This window comes from Malania oleifera, chromosome 2 (genome assembly GCF_029873635.1).
Source record: "Malania oleifera isolate guangnan ecotype guangnan chromosome 2, ASM2987363v1, whole genome shotgun sequence".
Classification (NCBI taxonomy): Eukaryota; Viridiplantae; Streptophyta; class Magnoliopsida; order Santalales; family Ximeniaceae; genus Malania; species Malania oleifera.
The window spans coordinates 112,336,005-112,346,089 of NC_080418.1; the positions used below are offsets into that span (position 1 = coordinate 112,336,005).

At 41.7% G+C, this 10,085-nt stretch overlaps 1 non-coding gene across 1 annotated transcript; it reads left to right on the forward strand.

Annotated features, from left to right (window-relative positions):
* Positions 1-9,713: 9,713 nt before the first annotated feature.
* Positions 9,714-9,819, forward strand: LOC131149967 (small nucleolar RNA R71). Its single transcript, XR_009135355.1, has one exon. It is a non-coding gene; the product is annotated as a small nucleolar RNA R71 (small nucleolar RNA).
* Positions 9,820-10,085: the final 266 nt, after the last annotated feature.

Consider the following 10,085-nt stretch of genomic DNA (forward strand, 5'->3'; position numbering starts at 1 on the left):
TCGCTTTAGAGTATTGTTGCTTTGTTCTTTTAACTTGCTCTCCTTTTATTTTCACTTTCTTTGTTATTTGTATTTTCTTTACTTTTGTTTACTATTTTTTATGTCTGAATCTTTTTGCTTACAAGTGTGTATGTTTGGTATGCATTCTTTGAAACCTGAAATACTTCCCATAGATCCTGAGATTGAAAAATCTAATAGGTACCCTTGGAATCCTATCTCTAATCAAGATAAGGTTGAGTCGTCAGAGCTAAAAGCCATGGCCAAAAATAACCCATCGATTTTCATTGAACAAATCTTGGATCCCCATGCTCCCTGCCTACCTATGGTAGGGAAGTAACCCCTTCGGCCTCTTGGGGACTACTTTGTACCTAATGCATACACATCGTCATCCTGCATCCGGTTCCTGGATGTTTAGGTGGCACAATTTGAGATTAAGACTTCAATCATCTCAATGCTGCCCATCTTTCATGGGAATTCAACCAAAAATCCTTATCAGCATCTAGATGAGTTCTTGAAGATTTTCCCATATATGTTATAATTTCCCTCATGCGCACTCCCAGTCTGAGCTTATGTAGGAGGAAGCAAAGGCCACCTAGAATTAGTACGATAAGCCGTCCAACAACTCTTATTCGAATACCTAAAACCCTGGGTGACATCCTAACTTCTCGTGGAGGCCACAAGCTCCGGGTTTTCAAAGCCAAAGAACTTAGCAAAATGCTAATGCTTTGCCTCCATGCCTATACCAAAATTTCCAAAATCATCTAGATTCAGCCCCTAGATTTGCAACTAGGTAGTAGATGTCTCCGTATCTGCCTAAATATGACACATTTTAGGAGACAGTGTTGAGAACCCTCAAGAACATTGAGGCTGATCGTCAAGCTGATCTGCAACTGCTTCATTCTCACTCCCACTCCATCGCGAAGCTAGAAGCCACCTTAGGGAAACTAATTGCTACTTCGAGTCAAGAGATGAGGTCAAGTTAGCAAGTCAGCTTATAGTGAATCCTAAAGGACAATATGGGGTGGAATGTAAACTAGAAGATGGTTCTTCATCATATGCTGAGCAAGCCCAAGTGGTGACCACCTTCTAAGGTAGCAGGATGATAGAAAAACAAGGTAAGGAGCAACCGAGTAAGGGAGAGAATGAGGATGAAAAGAGAGTAGTACCCAATGTTGATTCGTGCACCCTATCTTCCTCTAGTTAGGTACACAAACCCTCGAGTTCCACACCTATAACTAGAAGGACCAACCCCTACTTTGCCCCCCATAGGGCTTTTCATGGCTCCTTAGTGGCACACCTTGTGGCCCCTCTTGCACCTTCGATATTTAGGAAATAGGCTTCAACTGAGTCCATTTGGGACACGTTTAAACATGTAAAAATTAACAAGCCTCTCTAAAAGGACATTAAGCGATCACCTGCATTCACAGAGTTCCTTAAGGACTTATCAACGCAGGAGCAAAAGCCAAGGGTACATATGGATGGTTTGGTTAAGTAGGCCGAGCACATGAGTTCCATAATTTTGAAGCACCTTGCTCCTAAACTAAAAGACCCTGGGTCACCCACTATTTCGTGTGTAATTGGCAATTACTCCATTGATGGGGCTCTTCTAGATTTTGGAGCAAGTGTAAATATCCGTCTATACTCGATCTATTAACAACTTAACCCTGGGAAGCTGAGGCCCACCCCGATAATAATAAGCCTTGCTGATCAATCTCTTAAGCAACCTAGGGGTGTGGTAGAAGATGTGGTAGTCAAGGTGGAAAATTTCCATTACCTTGTTGATTTCATCATTTTAGATATGGATACTTCCACAAATCCAATCTTTGTCCATCTAGGACGACCATTCCTAGCCACAGCCAATGCTTGCATTCAATGTAGGACGGGACTTATGGACATCTTGTGGGGCCATAAGCAACGTAGGCTGAACATATTAATGCCTCTCAAAATCCACTTAACGCCATCCAAGTTGTGGATGAAGACATGATTGACAAAATTGTTAGGTAAGCAACTCCTCTGATGCTATGCAAATACCCTTTGGATAGCATACTTCAGCTCAAAAATCCACTTAATGCTGAATTAGAGGACCCTTTTAAGCAATTTACAACAAAACATGATTAGGTCCCCAATTCTGAAAGTAAGTTAGGGGTATGCAACTTCGGGTATGAGGAAGAGAAGGGGGAAACCATTGTTAACCAGGAACCAGGATGAGTTCAGGTTAAGCTTCAATGTGTCTGACTGAAGACGGTAAACTTAGCACTTTCGGGAGGCAACCCGATAGATTTTCTTTTCTTTTTGAGTCCATAAGGTATTTAGGACAGACTAACTAGAGTTTAGCGTAGGTCTCATGATAAGTTGGGGGTTCAACTAGAAGGAGCGAACTAGTTTAGCCCTTGTGCTGTTTTGAGATTGGAAAATACTGAGAGGGTTGACCATGTCCACGACCCACACTAAGCTGGATGCACCTTGGTCAAAAATACCGAGAATTTGTTTAAAACTTGCTTGACCCCGATTCTTTATCTCCTGCCTTCTCATTACAGCTTGGTTGATCATAGTCACCCTCTTCTTGCCCTTGCCACTAAAGCAAGTCGTGGCCACATTGCACTTCCTTGAAATGTCTTCTCCTTCTAATTTATCTCCGGCATTCTACAACGTATCATCTCAACCCACTGCCAAACATCAATAGCTTCAAGCCTTGCCATGACGAGGTTCTTCATCGAGGGCCGACAGAGTTTAGGAGCACATAGGGAGGTTGTGTACGTGGTATGAGCACCTTACAGACATCTACGATAGATACCACGGCGGGTTTCAGCCCTACGACCAAGAGGCTCGACACAAACCATGGGGATGCCATGGGCACCTAATGAGGACTTATAGATTCATGCACCACAATCTATAACGCCATCATTCGTGAACTAGCCCTCCACCGGTCTTCATGAGGTCCAGTTTCCCCACCCACTGCCATTCCAATGATTCTAACCTACCATTCCATATATTACACTGTTGTAGGTCACCAATGATCCCACCACAGAGCTCCTGGCTCCCAAGCTTGACCTACAACCATTGCCATATCCCTTCCCATCATATCAGTCCCTCCTGCCAAGTACCATGCCTGATTAGCCGAGGCCACTCCAAGTTCTATAGCCATGACAGACTCGACCTCCACTTTCTCCCCATCGGCTTCATTACCTATTGCAAATGACACCAACTCGTGATGCAACATTAGCCAAACCACTCATGTTTTCGTCTGATTCAAATTCTGATTCTCATTCTGAATCTGATTTCGTCTAATATCAACATAGCTATGTCATTCACTATTGGGTCTTATCTTGTGCCTCTGCGACATATTTTTATTTTCGTTATTTTTTTTAATATTTTTGCCTTGGTTCACCATGTTTTTGTAGCACTCTCACAACTTGTAATGTTCCTTTCTACATTTTATTTCCTAGCATATTGGTAGGCTCACCAAGGCTTAGGTCCTTAACTACCAAAAATAATATTTATAAAACCTAACTCTCCCAAGTTCAATAGAAAGTGGGTAAGTCGAATATCAATCCACAGAGACTTAAAGTGCAGTTATTAAACCAATTCCAATTTAGTTTACTAAAGCATTGTTATCAACAAGAAGTGGAAGATGTTATTTTGCAATGGTGATTGTCCAACAACTACTGGAAAGCATGTAACAGAAAGCAAGTAAATCTATAATACTGGAAAGCAAGTAAATTTCTAAGTTACCCTACTCCTACAAAGCGATATTGTGGTCTGAATCAGAAGCTGGATGCCATGCTTCTAACTACACTAATCCAGACTTCCATAGAAGTACTAACCCGAGCAGGCCAAAGTGGGAAACAGGCAATCGAGGGCACAGGGTAGTTAGAGTGCACTAATCGTACAGAGTACGGTCGAGAGTTGGAGTATACCCTATCTCAATGATAACGAATACTTATAGATTCTAGGGTTTACAAGGGTTGTTTTACAAGTTGGGAAAGTTTGCAACAAATCTCGCGCAGCAGATCATCGTTGACGACCAAGTCGCCATTCTGCCATTCTTGTACGTGCCCTGATTAAGACTCGTGAGAAGTCTGGGATTCAAATCTTCAATGTATTCTACTTCATTGTGCTTCAGGGTCTTGCTGGTTGAGGTGATGGTCGAGACTTGCAGTATCTTGATATTCAGGAAATCTCAGGAACTCGACATGGTCGCCCTTGAAGGTCTTTTGGTTGAACACTTCGTCGAGACTCTTGGTATTTTTGCTCTCGGTTCTATCTCAGTATCTTGACCTGGTCGCTCTAGCAAGTCACTTGGCCAAGCACTTGGTCAAACCTTGCAGCATTTTGATCTCAGTCTGAACCTTGGAGTTATTTGTGGAAGGCTAAGCCGTCCTTATGTGTTGCTAGTCGCACCACATAGTTGAGCATCATCTTCTTGTCCATTGATGATATGAAGCTTTTGGAACTTGGCTGAAGATCTGAATTGAGCTTTGAATCCTCCAACTCCTCCTTAGCTTCTCGTAATGGCTAACTCCATGGTTTTAACATGTTTTTCCTGAAAAGATAAACAAACCTTGCATAACTCTGAACAGTGATAACCCTAGGTAAATACATAATAAAATGAGAATAAAAAAAGATAAATAAGGATCTAAAATCATGTATTTTAGAGAATTATCACAACCTTAACTTACACTTTGCTAGTACTCGAGCAAAGCAAAATCTAAGAAAACTACAAAATCCTACCTACATCCTCTTTCGCGGGAAACATAGTTGCATTTATCATATGCAACAAGACTTTAAACCCTTAGGTTGATCCTAGTGGACGAGTTTTAGTCTCGTGGGGGTTTTCTGGGCGATACCCATAAACACCAGTTTAAAATATGGAAACGCATGCAACACAATCATACCATTTTACATATAGAAATATAATCTTATTACATACATATTCCTTCATACACGATTCCATTATACCCACACTCTGCAACATTTTAATCATGCAAAGCTCAACACAACACAACCATTTCAAGATACTAGTCACATAGAATTAACTCATGATTATAATTCAAGATTAATATTAGCATGTAAATACAAGTATGAATAGGCCACTTCATAGGGCATGTGTAAATTATATGATTTGTCTCACTCAGAATGCTCGGAAGCACCTACAGAATGGTCGTCTTGACTCAGGCTCACTAGTTTATCACCTCAAAATTCACTCAAGAGAATGGGTTCACTCTCATATGTGAGGAAGAGTGTCATGATCAAACGTCTCACATATCTGAAGAACTAACGTTAGAAGTGTGGAGTGAACTAGTATTATAGGAAAGGAATCCAACCCTTACTGAGGTGTCGGGTCCTTCACTCTAGCATCTTCTCACTTACTAACCACATTTAATCAAGACTACACTAGATGAACTTATTCCCAGACTTGCATGAATTCAGAAAATGCATTGGTCCAAAGATCCTTCATACGTATAGACTCGTAGTGTGTGTCCTTAGCTTGAACTTTTTATCTTTTCTCAAAGCAAGTGTATATTTTTGTTTTTGTTTTTTATTTCTATTTTTTATCAGGTTTCTCTTTCTTTTTCATTTTCTTTTTTTTGCATGGTCAACTAAGACAATCATCACATTCTTATCTTGTCTTCATGTTTCCAATGGGAATGTAGCTCGAACAGGAGTCCATGGAAAAAGTTGATCTCTAGGGGTGGCTTAATCTTCATATCTTGAGTAAGCTACAAGACCTAGATTTATATCTCCCCACTTGATGTCACCTCTAGTCTAGCAAATACAAGAGCACAAACTAGTTGACAAAGGAAATACAATAAAAGAAGGATAGTTAGTTTTATAAACTCAGAGTTTGATGTCAAAAACTTGAGAAATGAACGGATGGCTCAACAGTACCTCACAAGGTGTCATAGTCGTCACAGTTATTCTCTCAGTGCTCTCAAAGAACCCTAAGTGTTATAAATCATGTGTGAGTGTGTTTTTAGCCCCATGAAGTATCATGTAAAAACAAGAGTTTACATTGCAGTATTAACCCAAACAAACCACTAGTCAACTACCTAAAGTAATATTAAGTTTTCAGCCATATTATGCAAATTTTACACAACTAATTCACTACATTGTTGGTAAGCATAATGAAATCATATAATTGCAAAGCTTATGCATGTAACCTTAGGTTATATAGGTGTAAGTAGAGGGTATAAAATATGTTAGCATGGTTCAATGGAAGTTGTGTTCAAAAATTTTAAAATGTGTCATTTTTGTGCATAAAATGTTCCATGCAGTGTGCCACCCCTACCACCAACTTAAAACTTCAGTGTCCTCACTAAATTATGGAAAGAAAAATAGAACCCTAGGGATGGAATAGGACAGTGCAAGGATTCAGTAAGAACTTAATAGTGTACCTGTAAAGTATAGTGACCAGAATAGCATGCATGCATAACTACACTGTAGCACAAAAGACAGATATTCGTCAAAAGTACCATGAAAGTTTTCATTGATATTCTAGTCAATACAATTTAGAAGGGTATATTAAAAGTATTGAAATAGCTACAGAAACATGGTGAACTAGAGCAAGAAAGAAAAAGAAAAAAAGAAAACAACCCTATGTCGTAGAGGCACAATACAAGACCCAATAGTAAATGACACAACAATGTTGATTTTAGACAAAATCAGAGTTAGAATCTGAATCAGATGAAAACATCAATGTCTTGGCTAATGTCGCGTCATGAGTAGGACCCATTTCCTACAGGTATTGAAGCCGGGGGGAGAGAGTGGAGGTCAAGTCCACCGTGGCTGTACAGCCTAGAGTGGCCTCGGCTTATCAGGCATGGTACTTGGCGGGAGGGATTGATATGATTAAAAGGGGTATGGTCATGGTTTTGGGTCAGGCCTAGGAGCTGTGGGAGGATTGAAGACCTCCAATGGTGGAATATATGGCATGGTAGGATGGAATTGTTGGAATGATAGGGGGTGAGGAAACCAGACCTCATGAAGACTGATAGAGGTCGAGTCCACAATTGATGGTGTTACTAAGCACAATGAGCTTCAATAGTCGCAGGGCCAAACCCCATCATGGTATCTACCATAGATGTCTGTGAGGTGCCCGTACCACATACACAACCTCCTCCTGCGTTTTTAAACTCTGTCGGCCCCTCGATAAAGAACCCCGCCATGGCAAGGCTCGAAGTCGTTGCCTCTTGGTAGCGGGTTGAGGTGATGCATGGGAGGATACCGGAGATGACTCAGGAGGATAAGAAATTTCAAGGGAGTGCAATGTGGCCACAGCTCGCTCTGGTAGCAAGTGCGAGAAGAGGGCAACTATGCTCGCCCAAGCTTAATGAGGAGGTAGGAGATGAAGAGTCGAAGTCGAGCAGGTTTTAAACAACTTCTCATTGTTTCTCGACCAGGGCGCACCAAGCTCAATGTTGGTCGCGGGTCTAGTCAACCCTCTTAGTAGTTTCCAATCTCAGAACAGCGTAGGGGCTAGACTAAATCGCTCACACACGTGATGGTCGCTTACTTTGTTGCATCCCCAACTTATACTAGAACCTACTCCAAAGACTTTGAACCCTAGATAGCCTACTCTAACTACCCTAAGGACTCAAAAAGAAAAGAAAAACTATCGGGTTGCCTCATGGAAGCGCTAAGTTTACCGTCTTCAGCCAGATGCTTTGAAGCTCAACTTGAACTCAACCTGGTTCCTAGTTAATATTGGTTTCACCCTTCTCTTCCTTACACCCAAAGTTGCATACCCCTAGCTTATTTTCAAAATTGGGGACCCAATCAAGTGTTGTTGTAAATTGCTCAAAAGGGTCCTCAAATTGAGTAGCGGAAGGGCTATTAAGCTGAAGTGTACTATCCCAAGGGTGTTTCCATAGCATTGAAGGAGTTGCTTCCCTAACAATTTTGTCAATCACGTCTTCGTCCACAGCTTGGATGACGTTAAGTGGATGGTGGAAGGCAGTAAATATGTTTAGCCTTCATTGCTTATGGCCTTTTGAGATATCCATGATCCCCATTCTGCATTAAATGCAAGCATTGGCTATAGCTAGGAATGGTCATTCCAAAAGGACTGGTATCAAATTTGCAGAAGTTTCTATATCTAAAATGATAAACTCAACCGGGTAATGGAAATCTCCCACCTTGACTACCACGTCTTCTACCACACCCTGAGGTTGCTTAAGAGATCTATCAGCAAGACACAATATGACCGAGGTGGGCTTCAATTCTCCTAGGTTAAGCTTCTGATAGACCAAGTAAGGAAGAATGTTCATGCTTGCTCCTAAGTCTAAAAGAGTCCTATCAATGGTGTAACCGCCAATTACACATAAAATAGTGGGTGAGCTGGGGTCTTTTAGTTTAGGAACAAGGTGCCTTAGTATCATGGAGCTCATATGCTGGCATGCTTAACCAACCCATCCATGTGCACCCTTAACCTTGTCTTTGGCGTTGACAAGTTCTTAAGGAATTTTGTGAATGCGGGTGATTGCTTGATGTCCTCGAGGAGAGGCTTATCAATTCTAACTTGATTAAATATTTCCCAGATGGACTTAGTGGAAGCCTTTTTCCTAAATATAAATGGTGGAAGAGAAGTTGCAGGATGTGTCACTAAGGAGCCGTGAAAAGCCCTATGGGGGGCAAAGTGAGGTGTGGTCGTTCTAGTGGTGGGTGTGAGACTCAAAGGTCTGTGTACCCGATTTGAGGAAGAGAGAGTGCATGAGTCCCCGTTGGGTGCTTCCCATTTTTCATCTTGGGTCTCCCCCGTGCTTAGTTGCTCCTCGCCTTGTCCAGCTATCAGCCTGCCATTTTGGAATGTGGTTATCACCTGGGACTGCTCAGAATTGGATGAGCAGCAAACGCCCAGTTCACATTCTACCCCATATTGTCCCTAAGGATTTACTATAGGCTGACTTGGCAACTTGCCTTCATCTCTATAACTCAAGGTAGCAGCTAGTTGCCCCATGGTGGCTTTTAGCTTTGCGATAGATTAGGAATGTGAGTGAAGGAGTTGCCAATCCACTTGATGGTTAGCTTCGATTTGCTTAAGGGCTGTCAGCACCATCTCTTGAAATGAATCATATTTGTGTTGCGGTGGAGGCTGCTGCTGTAATACTGAAGATTTAGGGGTGGAGTTAGGGTGACTCTGTAAATTTTGATATGGTCATGGAGGCGGGGCATTCGGAGCTTGTGGTGGTTTTTGAGATTGAAAACCCGTAACTTGCAGACTCCACGAGAAGATAGGATATTGTTTCCACCTAGGGTTGTAGGTATTCAAGTAAGGGTCATTAGCTAGCTTATCGTACCGATTGTGGGTGACCTTTACTTCCTCGTGCACAAGCTTAGGCTGGGGATGTGCGTAAGGGAAATTGTAATATGTATGGGATGGATCAAAGCAGATTGCACATACCTCTGCATATGCCATTGTTTGCAGTCCTAAGGACAAACACTGGTCTAATTTTTTGGATATGACATGTAGGGTAGGAGCTAGGTCTTGGCTAGTGGCCAATTCGTAAACTCCCTTTGGTGTAAAGTTTGATGGAGTTAGTAGTCTATGGGTGGCAGCCATGTGCTGTTGAGAATTTTTAGCTAGATTTTCAAAAAAACCTCAGGCCTCGTTCTCGTGCTTAGTGAGGAAAGTACCTCTGTATGATGCATCAACCATAGACCTATCTCTTTCATCTAACCCTTCGTAAAATGTTTACACTAATTGCCATTTGGGGACCTGGTGATGTGGGCATTTTCGGAGCAGGTCCCTAAAATGTTCCTAAGTCTCGACAAAGAGTTCCCCATCCATCTGTGAGAAACTTGGGATGACTCTCCTAAGCTGGTTAGTCTTCCCAATTGGGAAGTAATTTTTAAGAAATTCATGTTGCATGGTGGCCTAGTTGGCCACCAAGTTCGGTTCTAAGGACGTCAGCCAATATTTGGTTTTATCCTTAAGAGAGAATGGGAAAAGCCTAAGATAGAGATCATCATCACTGAAATTAGGTATGCGGATAGTGGAACAAATTTCCAAGAACTCATCTAGATGCTAATAAGGATTTTCAGTGGAGTTCCCATGAAAGTTGGGCAGCATCAAGATGATTGAAGTC